The following is an 18,992-nucleotide window of genomic DNA, read 5'->3' as shown; positions in this document are numbered from 1 at the left end:
CAACTGAAAAGAATCTTTGTGTTCCCAACAAGCTAGGTGAAGGACGGCTTTCACACACACATATCTCTCAGAACTGAGCAATTGGAGAGACGTTCGTTCATCTAGCACAAAGGGAACGGGTTGCAGGAGAAACTTTTACTCTGGTTTCTCTGTCTGTTTCCTAGTGCCGGTTTGAAGTTCCTGCAGTTTTCACTGTAAAACCGAGTTGGAGCTAGTACCTCCCCATATATATGTATGGAGTGGAGTTTGCAACTGAAAAGAAACTTTGTGTTCCCAACAAGCTAGGTGAAGGACGGCTTTCACACACACTAATCTCTCAGAACTGAGCATGTGGAGAGACGTTCGTTCATCTAGCACAAAGGGAACGGGTAGCAGGAGAAACTTATACTCTGGTCTCTCAGTCTGTTTCCTAGTGCCGGTTTGAAGTTCCTGCAGTGTTCACTGTGAAACCGAGTTGGAGCTAGTACCTCCCCATATATATGTATGGAGTGGAGTTTGCAACTGAAAAGAAACTTTGTGTTCCCAACAAGCTAGGTGAAGGACGGCTTTCACACACACTTATCTCTCAGAACTGAGCATGTGGAGAGACGTTCGTTCATCTAGCACTGATGGAACGGGTTGCAGGAGAAACTTTTACTCTGGTTTCTCAGTCTGTTTCCTAGTGCCGGTTTGAAGTTCCTGCAGTGTTCACTGTAAAACCGAGTTGGAGCTAGTACCTCCCCTTATATATGTATGGAGTGGAGTTTGCAACTGAAAAGAAACTTTGTGTTCCCAACAAGCTAGGTGAAGGACGGCTTTCACACACACTTATCTCTCAGAACTAAGCATGTGGAGAGACGTTCGTTCATCTAGCACAGATGGAACGGGTTTTAGGAGAAACTTTTACTCTGGTTTCTCAGTCTGTTTCCTAGTGCCGGTTTGAAGTTCCTGCAGTTTTCACTGTGAAACTGAGTTGGAGCTAGTACCTCCCCATATATATGGATGGAGTGGAGTTTGCAACTGAAAAGAAACTTTGTTTTCCCAACAAGCTAGGTGAAGGACGGCTTTCACACGCACTTATCTCTCAGAACTGAGCATATGGAGAGACGTTCGTTCATTTAGCACAAAGGGAACGGGTTGCAGGAGAAACTTTTACTCTGGATTCTCAGTCTGTTTCCTAGTGCCGGTTTGAAGTTCCTGCAGTTTTCACTGTAAAACCGAGTTGCAGTTGGTACCTCCCCATATATATGTATGGAGTGGAGTTTGCAACTGAAAAGAAACTTTGTGTTCCCAACAAGCTAGGTGAAGGACGGCTTTCACACACACTAATCTCTCAGAACTGAGCATGTGGAGAGACGTTCGTTCATCTAGCACAAAGGGAACGGGTAGCAGGAGAAACTTATACTCTGGTCTCTCAGTCTGTTTCCTAGTGCCGGTTTGAAGTTCCTGCAGTGTTCACTGTGAAACCGAGTTGGAGCTAGTACCTCCCCATATATATGTATGGAGTGGAGTTTGCAAGTGAAAAGAAACTTTGATTTCCCAACAAGCTAGGTGAAGGACGGCTTTCACACACACTTATCTCTCAGAACTGAGCATGTGGAGAGACGTTCGTTCATCTAGCACAAAGGGAATGGGTGGTAGGAGAAACTTTTACTCTGGTTTCTCAGACTGATTCCTAGTCCTGGTTTGAAGTTCCTGCAGTTTTCACTGTGAAACCGAGTTGGAGCTAGTACCACCCCATATATATGTATGGAGTGGAGTTTGCAACTGAAAAGAATCTTTGTTTTCCCAACAAGCTAGGTGAAGGACGGCTTTCACACACACTTATCTCTCAGAACTGAGCAAGTGGAGAGACGTTCGTTCATCTAGCACAAAGGGAACGGTTTTAGGAGAAACTTTTACTCTGGTTTCTCAGTCTGTTCCCTAGTGCCGGTTTGAAGTTCCTGCAGTTTTCACTGTAAAACCGAGTTGGAGCTAGTAACTCCCCATATATATGTATGGAGTGGAGTTTGCAACTGAAAAGAATCTTTGTGTTCCCAACAAGCTAGGTGAAGGACGGCTTTCACACACACTTATCTCTCAGAACTGAGCATGTGGAGAGACGTTCGTTCATCTAGCACTGATGGAACGGGTTGCAGGGGAAACTTTTACTCCGGTTTCTCAGTCTGTTTCCTTGTGCCGGTTTTGAAGTTCCTGCAGTTTTCACTGTGAAACCGAGTTGGAGCTAGTACCTCCCCATATATATGTATGGAGTGGAGTTTGCAACTGAAAAGAAACTTTGTGTTCCCAACAAGCTAGGTGAAGGACGGCTTTCACACACACTTATCTCTCAGAACTGAGCATGTGGAGAGACGTTCGTTCATCTAGCACAAAGGGAACGGGTAGCAGGAGAAACTTTTACTCTGGTCTCTCAGTCTGTTTCCTAGTGCCGGTTTGAAGTTCCTGCAGTGTTCACTGTGAAACCGAGTTGGAGCTAGTACCTCCCCATATATATGTATGGAGTGGAGTTTGCAACTGAAAAGAAACTTTGTGTTCCCAAGAAGCTAGGTGAAGGACGGCTTTCACACAGACTTATCTCTCAGAACTGAGCATGTGGAGAGACGTTCGTTCATCTAGCACTGATGGAACGGGTTGCAGGAGAAACTTTTACTCTGGTTTCTCAGTCTGTTTCCTAGTGCCGGTTTGAAGTTCCTGCAGTTTTCACTGTAAAACCGAGTTGGAGCTAGTACTTCCCCATATATATGTATGGAGTGGAGTTTGCAATTGAAAACAAACTTTGTGTTCCCAACAAGCCATGTGAAGGAAGGCTTTCACACACACTTATCTCTCAGAACTGAGCATGTGGAGAGACGTTCGTTCATCTAGCACAAAGGGAATGGGTGGTAGGAGAAACTTTTACTCTGGTTTCTCAGACTGATTCCTAGTCCCGGTTTGAAGTTCCTGCAGTTTTCACTGTGAAACCGAGTTGGAGCTAGTACCTCCCCTTATATATGTATGGAGTGGAGTTTGCAACTGAAAAGAAACTTTGTGTTCCCAACAAGCTAGGTGAAGGACGGCTTTCACACACACTTATCTCTCAGAACTGAGCATGTGGAGAGACGTTCGTTCATCTAGCACAAAGGAAACAGGTAGCAGGAGAAACTTATACTCTGATCTCTCAGTCTGTTTCCTAGTGCCGGTTTGAAGTTCCTGCAGTGTTCACTTTGAAACCGAGTTGGAGCTAGTACCTCCCCATATATATGTATGGAGTGGAGTTTGCAACTGAAAAGAATCTTTGTGTTCCCAACAAGCTAGGTGAAGGACGGCTTTCACACACACATATCTCTCAGAACTGAGCAATTGGAGAGACGTTCGTTCATCTAGCACAAAGGGAACGGGTTGCAGGAGAAACTTTTACTCTGGTTTCTCAGTCTGTTTCCTAGTGCCGGTTTGAAGTTCCTGCAGTTTTCACTGTAAAACCGAGTTGGAGCTAGTACCTCCCCATATATATGTATGGAGTGGAGTTTGCAACTGAAAAGAAACTTTGTGTTCCCAACAAGCTAGGTGAAGGACGGCTTTCACACACACTTATCTCTCAGAACTAAGCATGTGGAGAGACGTTCGTTCATCTAGCACAGATGGAACGGGTTTTAGGAGAAACTTTTACTCTGGTTTCTCAGTCTGTTTCCTAGTGCCGGTTTGAATTTCCTGCAGTTTTCACTGTGAAACTGAGTTGGAGCTAGTACCTCCCCATATATATGTATGGAGTGGAGTTTGCAACTGAAAAGAATCTTTGTGTTCCCAACAAGCTAGGTGAAGGACGGCTTTCACACACACTTATCTCTCAGAACTGAGCAAGTGGAGAGACGTTCGTTCATCTAGCACAAAGGGAACGGTTTTAGGAGAAACTTTTACTCTGGTTTCTCAGTCTGTTCCCTAGTGCCGGTTTGAAGTTCCTGCAGTTTTCACTGTAAAACCGAGTTGGAGCTAGTAACTCCCCATATATATGTATGGAGTGGAGTTTGCAACTGAAAAGAAACTTTGTGTTCCCAACAAGCTAGGTGAAGGACGGCTTTCACACACACTTATCTCTCAGAACTGAGCATGTGGAGAGACGTTCGTTCATCTAGCACTGATGGAACGGGTTGCAGGGGAAACTTTTACTCCGGTTTCTCAGTCTGTTTCCTTGTGCCGGTTTTGAAGTTCCTGCAGTTTTCACTGTGAAACCGAGTTGGAGCTAGTACCTCCCCATATATATGTATGGAGTGGAGTTTGCAACTGAAAAGAAACTTTGTGTTCCCAACAAGCTAGGTGAAGGACGGCTTTCACACACACTTATCTCTCAGAACTGAGCATGTGGAGAGACGTTCGTTCATCTAGCACAAAGGGAACGGGTAGCAGGAGAAACTTTTACTCTGGTCTCTCAGTCTGTTTCCTAGTGCCGGTTTGAAGTTCCTGCAGTGTTCACTGTGAAACCGAGTTGGAGCTAGTACCTCCCCATATATATGTATGGAGTGGAGTTTGCAACTGAAAAGAAACTTTGTGTTCCCAAGAAGCTAGGTGAAGGACGGCTTTCACACACAATTATCTCTGAGAACTGAGCATGTGGAGAGACGTTCGTTCATCTAGCACTGATGGAACGGGTTGCAGGAGAAACTTTTACTCTGGTTTCTCAGTCTGTTTCCTAGTGCCGGTTTGAAGTTCCTGCAGTTTTCACTGTAAAACCGAGTTGGAGCTAGTACCTCCCCATATATATGTATGGAGTGGAGTTTGCAATTGAAAACAAACTTTGTGTTCCCAACAAGCTAGGTGAAGGAAGGCTTTCACACACACTTATCTCTCAGAACTGAGCATGTGGAGAGACGTTCGTTCATCTAGCACAAAGGGAATGGGTGGTAGGAGAAACTTTTACTCTGGTTTCTCAGACTGATTCCTAGTCCCGGTTTGAAGTTCCTGCAGTTTTCACTGTGAAACCGAGTTGGAGCTGGTACCTCCCCTTATATATGTATGGAGTGGAGTTTGCAACTGAAAAGAAACTTTGTGTTCCCAACAAGCTAGGTGAAGGACGGCTTTCACACACACTTATCTCTCAGAACTGAGCATGTGGAGAGACGTTCGTTCATCTAGCACAAAGGGAATGGGTGGTAGGAGAAACTTTTACTCTGGTTTCTCAGACTGATTCCTAGTCCTGGTTTGAAGTTCCTGCAGTTTTCACTGTGAAACCGAGTTGGAGCTAGTACCTCCCCATATATATGTATGGAGTGGAGTTTGCAACTGAAAAGAATCTTTGTGTTCCCAACAAGCTAGGTGAAGGACGGCTTTCACACACACTTATCTCTCAGAACTGAGCAAGTGGAGAGACGTTCGTTCATCTAGCACAAAGGGAACGGTTTTAGGAGAAACTTTTACTCTGGTTTCTCAGTCTGTTCCCTAGTGCCGGTTTGAAGTTCCTGCAGTTTTCAGTGTAAAAACGAGTTGGAGCTAGTAACTCCCCATATATATGTATGGAGTGGAGTTTGCAACTGAAAAGAAACTTTGTGTTCCCAACAAGCTAGGTGAAGGACGGCTTTGACACACACTTATCTCTCAGAACTGAGCATGTGGAGAGACGTTCGTTCATCTAGCACTGATGGAACGGGTTGCAGGGGAAACTTTTACTCCGGTTTCTCAGTCTGTTTCCTTGTGCCGGTTTTGAAGTTCCTGCAGTTTTCACTGTGAAACCGAGTTGGAGCTAGTACCTCCCCATATATATGTATGGAGTGGAGTTTGCAACTGAAAAGAAACTTTGTGTTCCCAACAAGCTAGGTGAAGGACGGCTTTCACACACACTTATCTCTCAGAACTGAGCATGTGGAGAGACGTTCGTTCATCTAGCACAAAGGGAACGGGTAGCAGGAGAAACTTTTACTCTGGTCTCTCAGTCTGTTTCCTAGTGCCGGTTTGAAGTTCCTGCAGTGTTCACTGTGAAACCGAGTTGGAGCTAGTACCTCCCCATATATATGTATGGAGTGGAGTTTGCAACTGAAAAGAAACTTTGTGTTCCAAAGAAGCTAGGTGAAGGACGGCTTTCACACACACTTATCTCTCAGAACTGAGCATGTGGAGAGACGTTCGTTCATCTAGCACTGATGGAACGGGTTGCAGGAGAAACTTTTACTCTGGTTTCTCAGTCTGTTTCCTAGTGCCGGTTTGAAGTTCCTGCAGTTTTCACTGTAAAACCGAGTTGGAGCTAGTACCTCCCCATATATATGTATGGAGTGGAGTTTGCAATTGAAAACAAACTTTGTGTTCCCAACAAGCTAGGTGAAGGAAGGCTTTCACACACACTTATCTCTCAGAACTGAGCATGTGGAGAGACGTTCGTTCATCTAGCACAAAGGGAATGGGTGGTAGGAGAAACTTTTACTCTGGTTTCTCAGACTGATTCCTAGTCCCGGTTTGAAGTTCCTGCAGTTTTCACTGTGAAACCGAGTTGGAGCTAGTACCTCCCCTTATATATGTATGGAGTGGAGTTTGCAACTGAAAAGAAACTTTGTGTTCCCAACAAGCTAGGTGAAGGACGGCTTTCACACACACTTATCTCTCAGAACTGAGCATGAGGAGAGACGTTCGTTCATCTAGCACAAAGGAAACAGGTAGCAGGAGAAACTTATACTCTGATCTCTCAGTCTGTTTCCTAGTGCCGGTTTGAAGTTCCTGCAGTGTTCACTTTGAAACCGAGTTGGAGCTAGTACCTCCCCATATATATGTATGGAGTGGAGTTTGCAACTGAAAAGAATCTTTGTGTTCCCAACAAGCTAGGTGAAGGACGGCTTTCACACACACATATCTCTCAGAACTGAGCAATTGGAGAGACGTTCGTTCATCTAGCACAAAGGGAACGGGTTGCAGGAGAAACTTTTACTCTGGTTTCTCAGTCTGTTTCCTAGTGCCGGTTTGAAGTTCCTGCAGTTTTCACTGTAAAACCGAGTTGGAGCTAGTACCTCCCCATATATATGTATGGAGTGGAGTTTGCAACTGAAAAGAAACTTTGTGTTCCCAACAAGCTAGGTGAAGGACGGCTTTCACACACACTTATCTCTCAGAACTAAGCATGTGGAGAGACGTTCGTTCATCTAGCACAGATGGAACGGGTTTTAGGAGAAACTTTTACTCTGGTTTCTCAGTCTGTTTCCTAGTGCCGGTTTGAATTTCCTGCAGTTTTCACTGTGAAACTGAGTTGGAGCTAGTACCTCCCCATATATATGGATGGAGTGGAGTTTGCAACTGAAAAGAAACTTTGTTTTCCCAACAAGCTAGGTGAAGGACGGCTTTCACACACACTTATCTCTGAGAACTGAGCATGTGGAGAGACGTTCGTTCATCTAGCACAAAGGGAACGGGTTGCAGGGGAAACTTATACTCTGGTCTCTCAGTCTGTTTCCTAGTGCCGGTTTGAAGTTCCTGCAGTTTTCACTGTAAAACCGAGTTGCAGTTGGTACCTCCCCATATATATGTATGGAGTGGAGTTTGCAACTGAAAAGAAACTTTGTGTTCCCAACAAGCTAGGTGAAGGACGGCTTTCACACACACTAATCTCTCAGAACTGAGCATGTGGAGAGACGTTCGTTCATCTAGCACAAAGGGAACAGGTAGCAGGAGAAACTTATACTCTGGTCTCTCAGTCTGTTTCCTAGTGCCGGTTTGAAGTTCCTGCAGTGTTCACTGTGAAACCGAGTTGGAGCTAGTACCTCCCCATATATATGTATGGAGTGGAGTTTGCAACTGAAAAGAAACTTTGTGTTCCCAACAAGCTAGGTGAAGGACGGCTTTCACACACACTTATCTCTCAGAACTGAGCATGTGGAGAGACGTTCGTTCATCTAGCACTGATGGAACGGGTTGCAGGAGAAACTTTTACTCTGGTTTCTCAGTCTGTTTCCTTGTGCCGGTTTGAAGTTCCTGCAGTGTTCACTGTAAAACCGAGTTGGAGCTAGTACCTCCCCTTATATATGTATGGAGTGGAGTTTGCAACTGAAAAGAAACTTTGTGTTCCCAACAAGCTAGGTGAAGGACGGCTTTCACACACACTTATCTCTCAGAACTAAGCATGTGGAGAGACGTTCGTTCATCTAGCACAGATGGAACGGGTTTTAGGAGAAACTTTTACTCTGGTTTCTCAGTCTGTTTCCTAGTGCCGGTTTGAATTTCCTGCAGTTTTCACTGTGAAACTGAGTTGGAGCTAGTACCTCCCCATATATATGGATGGAGTGGAGTTTGCAAGTGAAAAGAAACTTTGATTTCCCAACAAGCTAGGTGAAGGACGGCTTTCACACACACTTATCTCTGAGAACTGAGCATGTGGAGAGACGTTCGTTCATCTAGCACTGATGGAACGGGTTGCAGGAGAAACTTATACTCTGGTTTCTCAGTCTGTTTCCTAGTGCCGGTTTGAAGTTCCTGCAGTTTTCACTGTAAAACCGAGTTGGAGCTAGTAACTCCCCTTATATATGTATGGAGTGGAGTTTGCAACTGAAAAGAAACTTTGTGTTCCCAACAAGCTAGGTGAAGGACGGCTTTCACACACACTTATCTCTCAGAACTGAGCATGTGGAGAGACGTTCGTTCATCTAGCACTGATGGAACGGGTTGCAGGGGAAACTTTTACTCCGGTTTCTCAGTCTGTTTCCTTGTGCCGGTTTTGAAGTTCCTGCAGTTTTCACTGTGAAACCGAGTTGGAGCTAGTACCTCCCCATATATATGTATGGATTGGAGTTTGCAACTGAAAAGAAACTTTGTGTTCCCAACAAGCTAGGTGAAGGACGGCTTTCACACACACTTATCTCTCAGAACTGAGCATGTGGAGAGACGTTCGTTCATCTAGCACAAAGGGAACGGGTAGCAGGAGAAACTTTTACTCTGGTCTCTCAGTCTGTTTCCTAGTGCCGGTTTGAAGTTCCTGCAGTGTTCACTGTGAAACCGAGTTGGAGCTAGTACCTCCCCATATATATGTATGGAGTGGAGTTTGCAACTGAAAAGAAACTTTGTGTTCCCAAGAAGCTAGGTGAAGGACGGCTTTCACACACACTTATCTCTCAGAACTGAGCATGTGGAGAGACGTTCGTTCATCTAGCACTGATGGAACGGGTTGCAGGAGAAACTTTTACTCTGGTTTCTCAGTCTGTTTCCTAGTGCCGGTTTGAAGTTCCTGCAGTTTTCACTGTAAAACCGAGTTGGAGCTAGTACCTCCCCATATATATGTATGGAGTGGAGTTTGCAATTGAAAACAAACTTTGTGTTCCCAAAAAGCTAGGTGAAGGAAGGCTTTCACACACACTTATCTCTCAGAACTGAGCATGTGGAGAGACGTTCGTTCATCTAGCAAAAAGGGAATGGGTGGTAGGAGAAACTTTTACTCTGGTTTCTCAGACTGATTCCTAGTCCCGGTTTGAAGTTCCTGCAGTTTTCACTGTGAAACCGAGTTGGAGCTAGTACCTCCCCTTATATATGTATGGATTGGAGTTTGCAACTGAAAAGAAACTTTGTGTTCCCAACAAGCTAGGTGAAGGACGGCTTTCACACACACTTATCTCTCAGAACTGAGCATGTGGAGAGACGTTCGTTCATCTAGCACAAAGGAAACAGGTAGCAGGAGAAACTTATACTCTGATCTCTCAGTCTGTTTCCTAGTGCCGGTTTGAAGTTCCTGCAGTGTTCACTTTGAAACCGAGTTGGAGCTAGTACCTCCCCATATATATGTATGGAGTGGAGTTTGCAACTGAAAAGAATCTTTGTGTTCCCAACAAGCTAGGTGAAGGACGGCTTTCACACACACATATCTCTCAGAACTGAGCAATTGGAGAGACGTTCGTTCATCTAGCACAAAGGGAACGGGTTGCAGGAGAAACTTTTACTCTGGTTTCTCAGTCTGTTTCCTAGTGCCGGTTTGAAGTTCCTGCAGTTTTCACTGTAAAACCGAGTTGGAGCTAGTACCTCCCCATATATATGTATGGAGTGGAGTTTGCAACTGAAAAGAAACTTTGTGTTCCCAACAAGCTACGTGAAGGACGGCTTTCACACACACTTATCTCTCAGAACTAAGCATGTGGAGAGACGTTCGTTCATCTAGCACAGATGGAACGGGTTTTAGGAGAAACTTTTACTCTGGTTTCTCAGTCTGTTTCCTAGTGCCGGTTTGAATTTCCTGCAGTTTTCACTGTGAAACTGAGTTGGAGCTAGTACCTCCCCATATATATGGATGGAGTGGAGTTTGCAACTGAAAAGAAACTTTGTTTTCCCAACAAGCTAGGTGAAGGACGGCTTTCACACGCACTTATCTCTCAGAACTGAGCATATGGAGAGACGTTCGTTCATTTAGCACAAAGGGAACGGGTTGCAGGAGAAACTTTTACTCTGGATTCTCAGTCTGTTTCCTAGTGCCGGTTTGAAGTTCCTGCAGTTTTCACTGTAAAACCGAGTTGCAGTTGGTACCTCCCCATATATATGTATGGAGTGGAGTTTGCAACTGAAAAGAAACTTTGTGTTCCCAACAAGCTAGGTGAAGGACGGCTTTCACACACACTAATCTCTCAGAACTGAGCATGTGGAGAGACGTTCGTTCATCTAGCACAAAGGGAACGGGTAGCAGGAGAAACTTATACTCTGGTCTCTCAGTCTGTTTCCTAGTGCCGGTTTGAAGTTCCTGCAGTGTTCACTGTGAAACCGAGTTGGAGCTAGTACCTCCCCATATATATGTATGGAGTGGAGTTTGCAAGTGAAAAGAAACTTTGATTTCCCAACAAGCTAGGTGAAGGACGGCTTTCACACACACTTATCTCTCAGAACTGAGCATGTGGAGAGACGTTCGTTCATCTAGCACAAAGGGAATGGGTGGTAGGAGAAACTTTTACTCTGGTTTCTCAGACTGATTCCTAGTCCTGGTTTGAAGTTCCTGCAGTTTTCACTGTGAAACCGAGTTGGAGCTAGTACCACCCCATATATATGTATGGAGTGGAGTTTGCAACTGAAAAGAATCTTTGTGTTCCCAACAAGCTAGGTGAAGGACGGCTTTCACACACACTTATCTCTCAGAACTGAGCAAGTGGAGAGACGTTCGTTCATCTAGCACAAAGGGAACGGTTTTAGGAGAAACTTTTACTCTGGTTTCTCAGTCTGTTCCCTAGTGCCGGTTTGAAGTTCCTGCAGTTTTCACTGTAAAACCGAGTTGGAGCTAGTAACTCCCCATATATATGTATGGAGTGGAGTTTGCAACTGAAAAGAAACTTTGTGTTCCCAACAAGCTAGGTGAAGGACGGCTTTCACACACACTTATCTCTCAGAACTGAGCATGTGGAGAGACGTTCGTTCATCTAGCACTGATGGAACGGGTTGCAGGGGAAACTTTTACTCCGGTTTCTCAGTCTGTTTCCTTGTGCCGGTTTTGAAGTTCCTGCAGTTTTCACTGTGAAACCGAGTTGGAGCTAGTACCTCCCCATATATATGTATGGAGTGGAGTTTGCAACTGAAAAGAAACTTTGTGTTCCCAACAAGCTAGGTGAAGGACGGCTTTCACACACACTTATCTCTCAGAACTGAGCATGTGGAGAGACGTTCGTTCATCTAGCACAAAGGGAACGGGTAGCAGGAGAAACTTTTACTCTGGTCTCTCAGTCTGTTTCCTAGTGCCGGTTTGAAGTTCCTGCAGTGTTCACTGTGAAACCGAGTTGGAGCTAGTACCTCCCCATATATATGTATGGAGTGGAGTTTGCAACTGAAAAGAAACTTTGTGTTCCCAAGAAGCTAGGTGAAGGACGACTTTCACACACACTTATCTCTCAGAACTGAGCATGTGGAGAGACGTTCGTTCATCTAGCACTGATGGAACGGGTTGCAGGAGAAACTTTTACTCTGGTTTCTCAGTCTGTTTCCTAGTGCCGGTTTGAAGTTCCTGCAGTTTTCACTGTAAAACCGAGTTGGAGCTAGTACCTCCCCATATATATGTATGGAGTGGAGTTTGCAATTGAAAACAAACTTTGTGTTCCCAACAAGCTAGGTGAAGGAAGGCTTTCACACACACTTATCTCTCAGAACTGAGCATGTGGAGAGACGTTCGTTCATCTAGCACAAAGGGAATGGGTGGTAGGAGAAACTTTTACTCTGGTTTCTCAGACTGATTCCTAGTCCCGGTTTGAAGTTCCTGCAGTTTTCACTGTGAAACCGAGTTGGAGCTAGTACCTCCCCTTATATATGTATGGAGTGGAGTTTGCAACTGAAAAGAAACTTTGTGTTCCCAACAAGCTAGGTGAAGGACGGCTTTCACACACACTTATCTCTCAGAACTGAGCATGTGGAGAGACGTTCGTTCATCTAGCACAAAGGAAACAGGTAGCAGGAGAAACTTATACTCTGATCTCTCAGTCTGTTTCCTAGTGCCGGTTTGAAGTTCCTGCAGTGTTCACTTTGAAACCGAGTTGGAGCTAGTACCTCCCCATATATATGTATGGAGTGGAGTTTGCAACTGAAAAGAATCTTTGTGTTCCCAACAAGCTAGGTGAAGGACGGCTTTCACACACACATATCTCTCAGAACTGAGCAATTGGAGAGACGTTCGTTCATCTAGCACAAAGGGAACGGGTTGCAGGAGAAACTTTTACTGTGGTTTCTCAGTCTGTTTCCTAGTGCCGGTTTGAAGTTCCTGCAGTTTTCACTGTAAAACCGAGTTGGAGCTAGTACCTCCCCATATATATGTATGGAGTGGAGTTTGCAACTGAAAAGAAACTTTGTGTTCCCAACAAGCTAGGTGAAGGACGGCTTTCACACACACTTATCTCTCAGAACTAAGCATGTGGAGAGACGTTCGTTCATCTAGCACAGATGGAACGGGTTTTAGGAGAAATTTTTACTCTGGTTTCTCAGTCTGTTTCCTAGTGCCGGTTTGAATTTCCTGCAGTTTTCACTGTGAAACTGAGTTGGAGCTAGTACCTCCCCATATATATGGATGGAGTGGAGTTTGCAACTGAAAAGAAACTTTGTTTTCCCAACAAGCTAGGTGAAGGACGGCTTTCACACACACTTATCTCTCAGAACTGAGCATGTGGAGAGACGTTCGTTCATTTAGCACAAAGGGAACGGGTTGCAGGAGAAACTTTTACTCTGGATTCTCAGTCTGTTTCCTAGTGCCGGTTTGAAGTTCCTGCAGTTTTCACTGTAAAACCGAGTTGCAGTTGGTACCTCCCCATATATATGTATGGAGTGGAGTTTGCAACTGAAAACAAACTTTGTGTTCCCAACAAGCTAGGTGAAAGACGGCTTTCACACACACTTATCTCTCAGAACTGAGCATGTGGAGAGACGTTCGTTCATCTAGCACAAAGGGAACGGGTAGCAGGAGAAACTTATACTCTGGTCTCTCAGTCTGTTTCCTAGTGCCGGTTTGAAGTTCCTGCAGTGTTCACTGTGAAACCGAGTTGGAGCTAGTACCTCCCCATATATATGTATGGAGTGGAGTTTGCAACTGAAAAGAAACTTTGTGTTCCCAAGAAGCTAGGTGAAGGACGGCTTTCACACACACTTATCTCTCAGAACTGAGCATGTGGAGAGACGTTCGTTCATCTAGCACTGATGGAACGGGTTGCAGGAGAAACTTTTACTCTGGTTTCTCAGTCTGTTTCCTAGTGCCGGTTTGAAGTTCCTGCAGTTTTCACTGTAAAACCGAGTTGGAGCTAGTACCTCCCCATATATATGTATGGAGTGGAGTTTGCAATTGAAAACAAACTTTGTGTTCCCAACAAGCTAGGTGAAGGAAGGCTTTCACACACACTTATCTCTCAGAACTGAGCATGTGGAGAGACGTTCGTTCATCTAGCACAAAGGGAATGGGTGGTAGGAGAAACTTTTACTCTGGTTTCTCAGACTGATTCCTAGTCCCGGTTTGAAGTTCCTGCAGTTTTCACTGTGAAACCGAGTTGGAGCTAGTACCTCCCCTTATATATGTATGGATTGGAGTTTGCAACTGAAAAGAAACTTTGTGTTCCCAACAAGCTAGGTGAAGGACGGCTTTCACACACACTTATCTCTGAGAACTGAGCATGTGGAGAGACGTTCGTTCATCTAGCACAAAGGAAACAGGTAGCAGGAGAAACTTATACTCTGATCTCTCAGTCTGTTTCCTAGTGCCGGTTTGAAGTTCCTGCAGTGTTCACTTTGAAACCGAGTTGGAGCTAGTACCTCCCCATATATATGTATGGAGTGGAGTTTGCAACTGAAAAGAATCTTTGTGTTCCCAACAAGCTAGGTGAAGGACGGCTTTCACACACACATATCTCTCAGAACTGAGCAATTGGAGAGACGTTCGTTCATCTAGCACAAAGGGAACGGGTTGCAGGAGAAACTTTTACTCTGGTCTCTCAGTCTGTTTCCTAGTGCCGGTTTGAAGTTCCTGCAGTTTTCACTGTAAAACCGAGTTGGAGCTAGTACCTCCCCATATATATGTATGGAGTGGAGTTTGCAACTGAAAAGAAACTTTGTGTTCCCAACAAGCTAGGTGAAGGACGGCTTTCACACACACTTATCTCTCAGAACTAAGCATGTGGAGAGACGTTCGTTCATCTAGCACAGATGGAACGGGTTTTAGGAGAAACTTTTACTCTGGTTTCTCAGTCTGTTTCCTAGTGCCGGTTTGAATTTCCTGCAGTTTTCACTGTGAAACTGAGTTGGAGCTAGTACCTCCCCATATATATGGATGGAGTGGAGTTTGCAACTGAAAAGAAACTTTGTTTTCCCAACAAGCTAGGTGAAGGACGGCTTTCACACGCACTTATCTCTCAGAACTGAGCATGTGGAGAGACGTTCGTTCATCTAGCACAAAGGGAACGGGTAGCAGGAGAAACTTATACTCTGGTCTCTCAGTCTGTTTCCTAGTGCCGGTTTGAAGTTCCTGCAGTGTTCACTGTGAAACCGAGTTGGAGCTAGTACCTCCCCATATATATGTATGGAGTGGAGTTTGCAAGTGAAAAGAAACTTTGATTTCCCAACAAGCTAGGTGAAGGACGGCTTTCACACACACTTATCTCTCAGAACTGAGCATGTGGAGAGACGTTCGTTCATCTAGCACAAAGGGAATGGGTGGTAGGAGAAACTTTTACTCTGGTTTCTCAGACTGATTCCTAGTCCTGGTTTGAAGTTCCTGCAGTTTTCACTGTGAAACCGAGTTGGAGCTAGTACCACCCCATATATATGTATGGAGTGGAGTTTGCAACTGAAAAGAATCTTTGTGTTCCCAACAAGCTAGGTGAAGGACGGCTTTCACACACACTTATCTCTCAGAACTGAGCAAGTGGAGAGACGTTCGTTCATCTAGCACAAAGGGAACGGTTTTAGGAGAAACTTTTACTCTGGTTTCTCAGTCTGTTCCCTAGTGCCGGTTTGAAGTTCCTGCAGTTTTCACTGTAAAACCGAGTTGGAGCTAGTAACTCCCCATATATATGTATGGAGTGGAGTTTGCAACTGAAAAGAAACTTTGTGTTCCCAACAAGCTAGGTGAAGGACGGCTTTCACACACACTTATCTCTCAGAACTGAGCATGTGGAGAGACGTTCGTTCATCTAGCACTGATGGAACGGGTTGCAGGGGAAACTTTTACTCCGGTTTCTCAGTCTGTTTCCTTGTGCCGGTTTTGAAGTTCCTGCAGTTTTCACTGTGAAACCGAGTTGGAGCTAGTACCTCCCCATATATATGTATGGAGTGGAGTTTGCAACTGAAAAGAAACTTTGTGTTCCCAACAAGCTAGGTGAAGGACGGCTTTCACACACACTTATCTCTCAGAACTGAGCATGTGGAGAGACGTTCGTTCATCTAGCACAAAGGGAACGGGTAGCAGGAGAAACTTTTACTCTGGTCTCTCAGTCTGTTTCCTAGTGCCGGTTTGAAGTTCCTGCAGTGTTCACTGTGAAACCGAGTTGGAGCTAGTACCTCCCCATATATATGTATGGAGTGGAGTTTGCAACTGAAAAGAAACTTTGTGTTCCCAAGAAGCTAGGTGAAGGACGACTTTCACACACACTTATCTCTCAGAACTGAGCATGTGGAGAGACGTTCGTTCATCTAGCACTGATGGAACGGGTTGCAGGAGAAACTTTTACTCTGGTTTCTCAGTCTGTTTCCTAGTGCCGGTTTGAAGTTCCTGCAGTTTTCACTGTAAAACCGAGTTGGAGCTAGTACCTCCCCATATATATGTATGGAGTGGAGTTTGCAATTGAAAACAAACTTTGTGTTCCCAACAAGCTAGGTGAAGGAAGGCTTTCACACACACTTATCTCTCAGAACTGAGCATGTGGAGAGACGTTCGTTCATCTAGCACAAAGGGAATGGGTGGTAGGAGAAACTTTTACTCTGGTTTCTCAGACTGATTCCTAGTCCCGGTTTGAAGTTCCTGCAGTTTTCACTGTGAAACCGAGTTGGAGCTAGTACCTCCCCTTATATATGTATGGAGTGGAGTTTGCAACTGAAAAGAAACTTTGTGTTCCCAACAAGCTAGGTGAAGGACGGCTTTCACACACACTTATCTCTCAGAACTGAGCATGTGGAGAGACGTTCGTTCATCTAGCACAAAGGAAACAGGTAGCAGGAGAAACTTATACTCTGATCTCTCAGTCTGTTTCCTAGTGCCGGTTTGAAGTTCCTGCAGTGTTCACTTTGAAACCGAGTTGGAGCTAGTACCTCCCCATATATATGTATGGAGTGGAGTTTGCAACTGAAAAGAATCTTTGTGTTCCCAACAAGCTAGGTGAAGGACGGCTTTCACACACACATATCTCTCAGAACTGAGCAATTGGAGAGACGTTCGTTCATCTAGCACAAAGGGAACGGGTTGCAGGAGAAACTTTTACTGTGGTTTCTCAGTCTGTTTCCTAGTGCCGGTTTGAAGTTCCTGCAGTTTTCACTGTAAAACCGAGTTGGAGCTAGTACCTCCCCATATATATGTATGGAGTGGAGTTTGCAACTGAAAAGAAACTTTGTGTTCCCAACAAGCTAGGTGAAGGACGGCTTTCACACACACTTATCTCTCAGAACTAAGCATGTGGAGAGACGTTCGTTCATCTAGCACAGATGGAACGGGTTTTAGGAGAAATTTTTACTCTGGTTTCTCAGTCTGTTTCCTAGTGCCGGTTTGAATTTCCTGCAGTTTTCACATGAAACTGAGTTGGAGCTAGTACCTCCCCATATATATGGATGGAGTGGAGTTTGCAACTGAAAAGAAACTTTGTTTTCCCAACAAGCTAGGTGAAGGACGGCTTTCACACACACTTATCTCTCAGAACTGAGCATGTGGAGAGACGTTCGTTCATTTAGCACAAAGGGAACGGGTTGCAGGAGAAACTTTTACTCTGGATTCTCAGTCTGTTTCCTAGTGCCGGTTTGAAGTTCCTGCAGTTTTCACTGTAAAACCGAGTTGCAGTTGGTACCTCCCCATATATATGTATGGAGTGGAGTTTGCAACTGAAAACAAACTTTGTGTTCCCAACAAGCTAGGTGAAAGACGGCTTTCACACACACTTATCTCTCAGAACTGAGCATGTGGAGAGACGTTCGTTCATCTAGCACAAAGGGAACGGGTAGCAGGAGAAACTTATACTCTGGTCTCTCAGTCTGTTTCCTAGTGCCGGTTTGAAGTTCCTGCAGTGTTCACTGTGAAACCGAGTTGGAGCTAGTACCTCCCCATATATATGTATGGAGTGGAGTTTGCAACTGAAAAGAAACTTTGTGTTCCCAAGAAGCTAGGTGAAGGACGGCTTTCACACACACTTATCTCTCAGAACTGAGCATGTGGAGAGACGTTCGTTCATCTAGCACTGATGGAACGGGTTGCAGGGGAAACTTTTACTCTGGTTTCTCAGTCTGTTTCCTAGTGCCGGTTTGAAGTTCCTGCAGTTTTCACTGTAAAACCGAGTTGGAGCTAGTACCTCCCCATATATATGTATGGAGTGGAGTTTGCAATTGAAAACAAACTTTGTGTTCCCAACAAGCTAGGTGAAGGAAGGCTTTCACACACACTTATCTCTCAGAACTGAGCATGTGGAGAGACGTTCGTTCATCTAGCACAAAGGGAATGGGTGGTAGGAGAAACTTTTACTCTGGTTTCTCAGACTGATTCCTAGTCCCGGTTTGAAGTTCCTGCAGTTTTCACTGTGAAACCGAGTTGGAGCTAGTACCTCCCCTTATATATGTATGGATTGGAGTTTGCAACTGAAAAGAAACTTTGTGTTCCCAACAAGCTAGGTGAAGGACGGCTTTCACACACACTTATCTCTGAGAACTGAGCATGTGGAGAGACGTTCGTTCATCTAGCACAAAGGAAACAGGTAGCAGGAGAAACTTATACTCTGATCTCTCAGTCTGTTTCCTAGTGCCGGTTTGAAGTTCCTGCAGTGTTCACTTTGAAACCGAGTTGGAGCTAGTACCTCCCCATATATATGTATGGAGTGGAGTTTGCAACTGAAAAGAATCTTTGTGTTCCCAACAAGCTAGGTGAAGGACGGCTTTCACACACACATATCTCTCAGAACTGAGCAATTGGAGAGACGTTCGTTCATCTAGCACAAAGGGAACGGGTTGCAGGAGAAACTTTTACTCTGGTCTCTCAGTCTGTTTCCTAGTGCCGGTTTGAAGTTCCTGCAGTTTTCACTGTAAAACCGAGTTGGAGCTAGTACCTCCCCATATATATGTATGGAGTGGAGTTTGCAACTGAAAAGAAACTTTGTGTTCCCAACAAGCTAGGTGAAGGACGGCTTTCACACACACTTATCTCTCAGAACTAAGCATGTGGAGAGACGTTCGTTCATCTAGCACAGATGGAACGGGTTTTAGGAGAAACTTTTACTCTGGTTTCTCAGTCTGTTTCCTAGTGCCGGTTTGAATTTCCTGCAGTTTTCACTGTGAAACTGAGTTGGAGCTAGTACCTCCCCATATATATGGATGGAGTGGAGTTTGCAACTGAAAAGAAACTTTGTTTTCCCAACAAGCTAGGTGAAGGACGGCTTTCACACGCACTTATCTCT

The sequence above is a fragment of the Camelus bactrianus genome, chromosome 20 (assembly GCF_048773025.1).
Source record: "Camelus bactrianus isolate YW-2024 breed Bactrian camel chromosome 20, ASM4877302v1, whole genome shotgun sequence".
NCBI classification, from domain to species: Eukaryota; Metazoa; Chordata; class Mammalia; order Artiodactyla; family Camelidae; genus Camelus; species Camelus bactrianus.
This window is presented reverse-complemented; position numbering follows the sequence as displayed.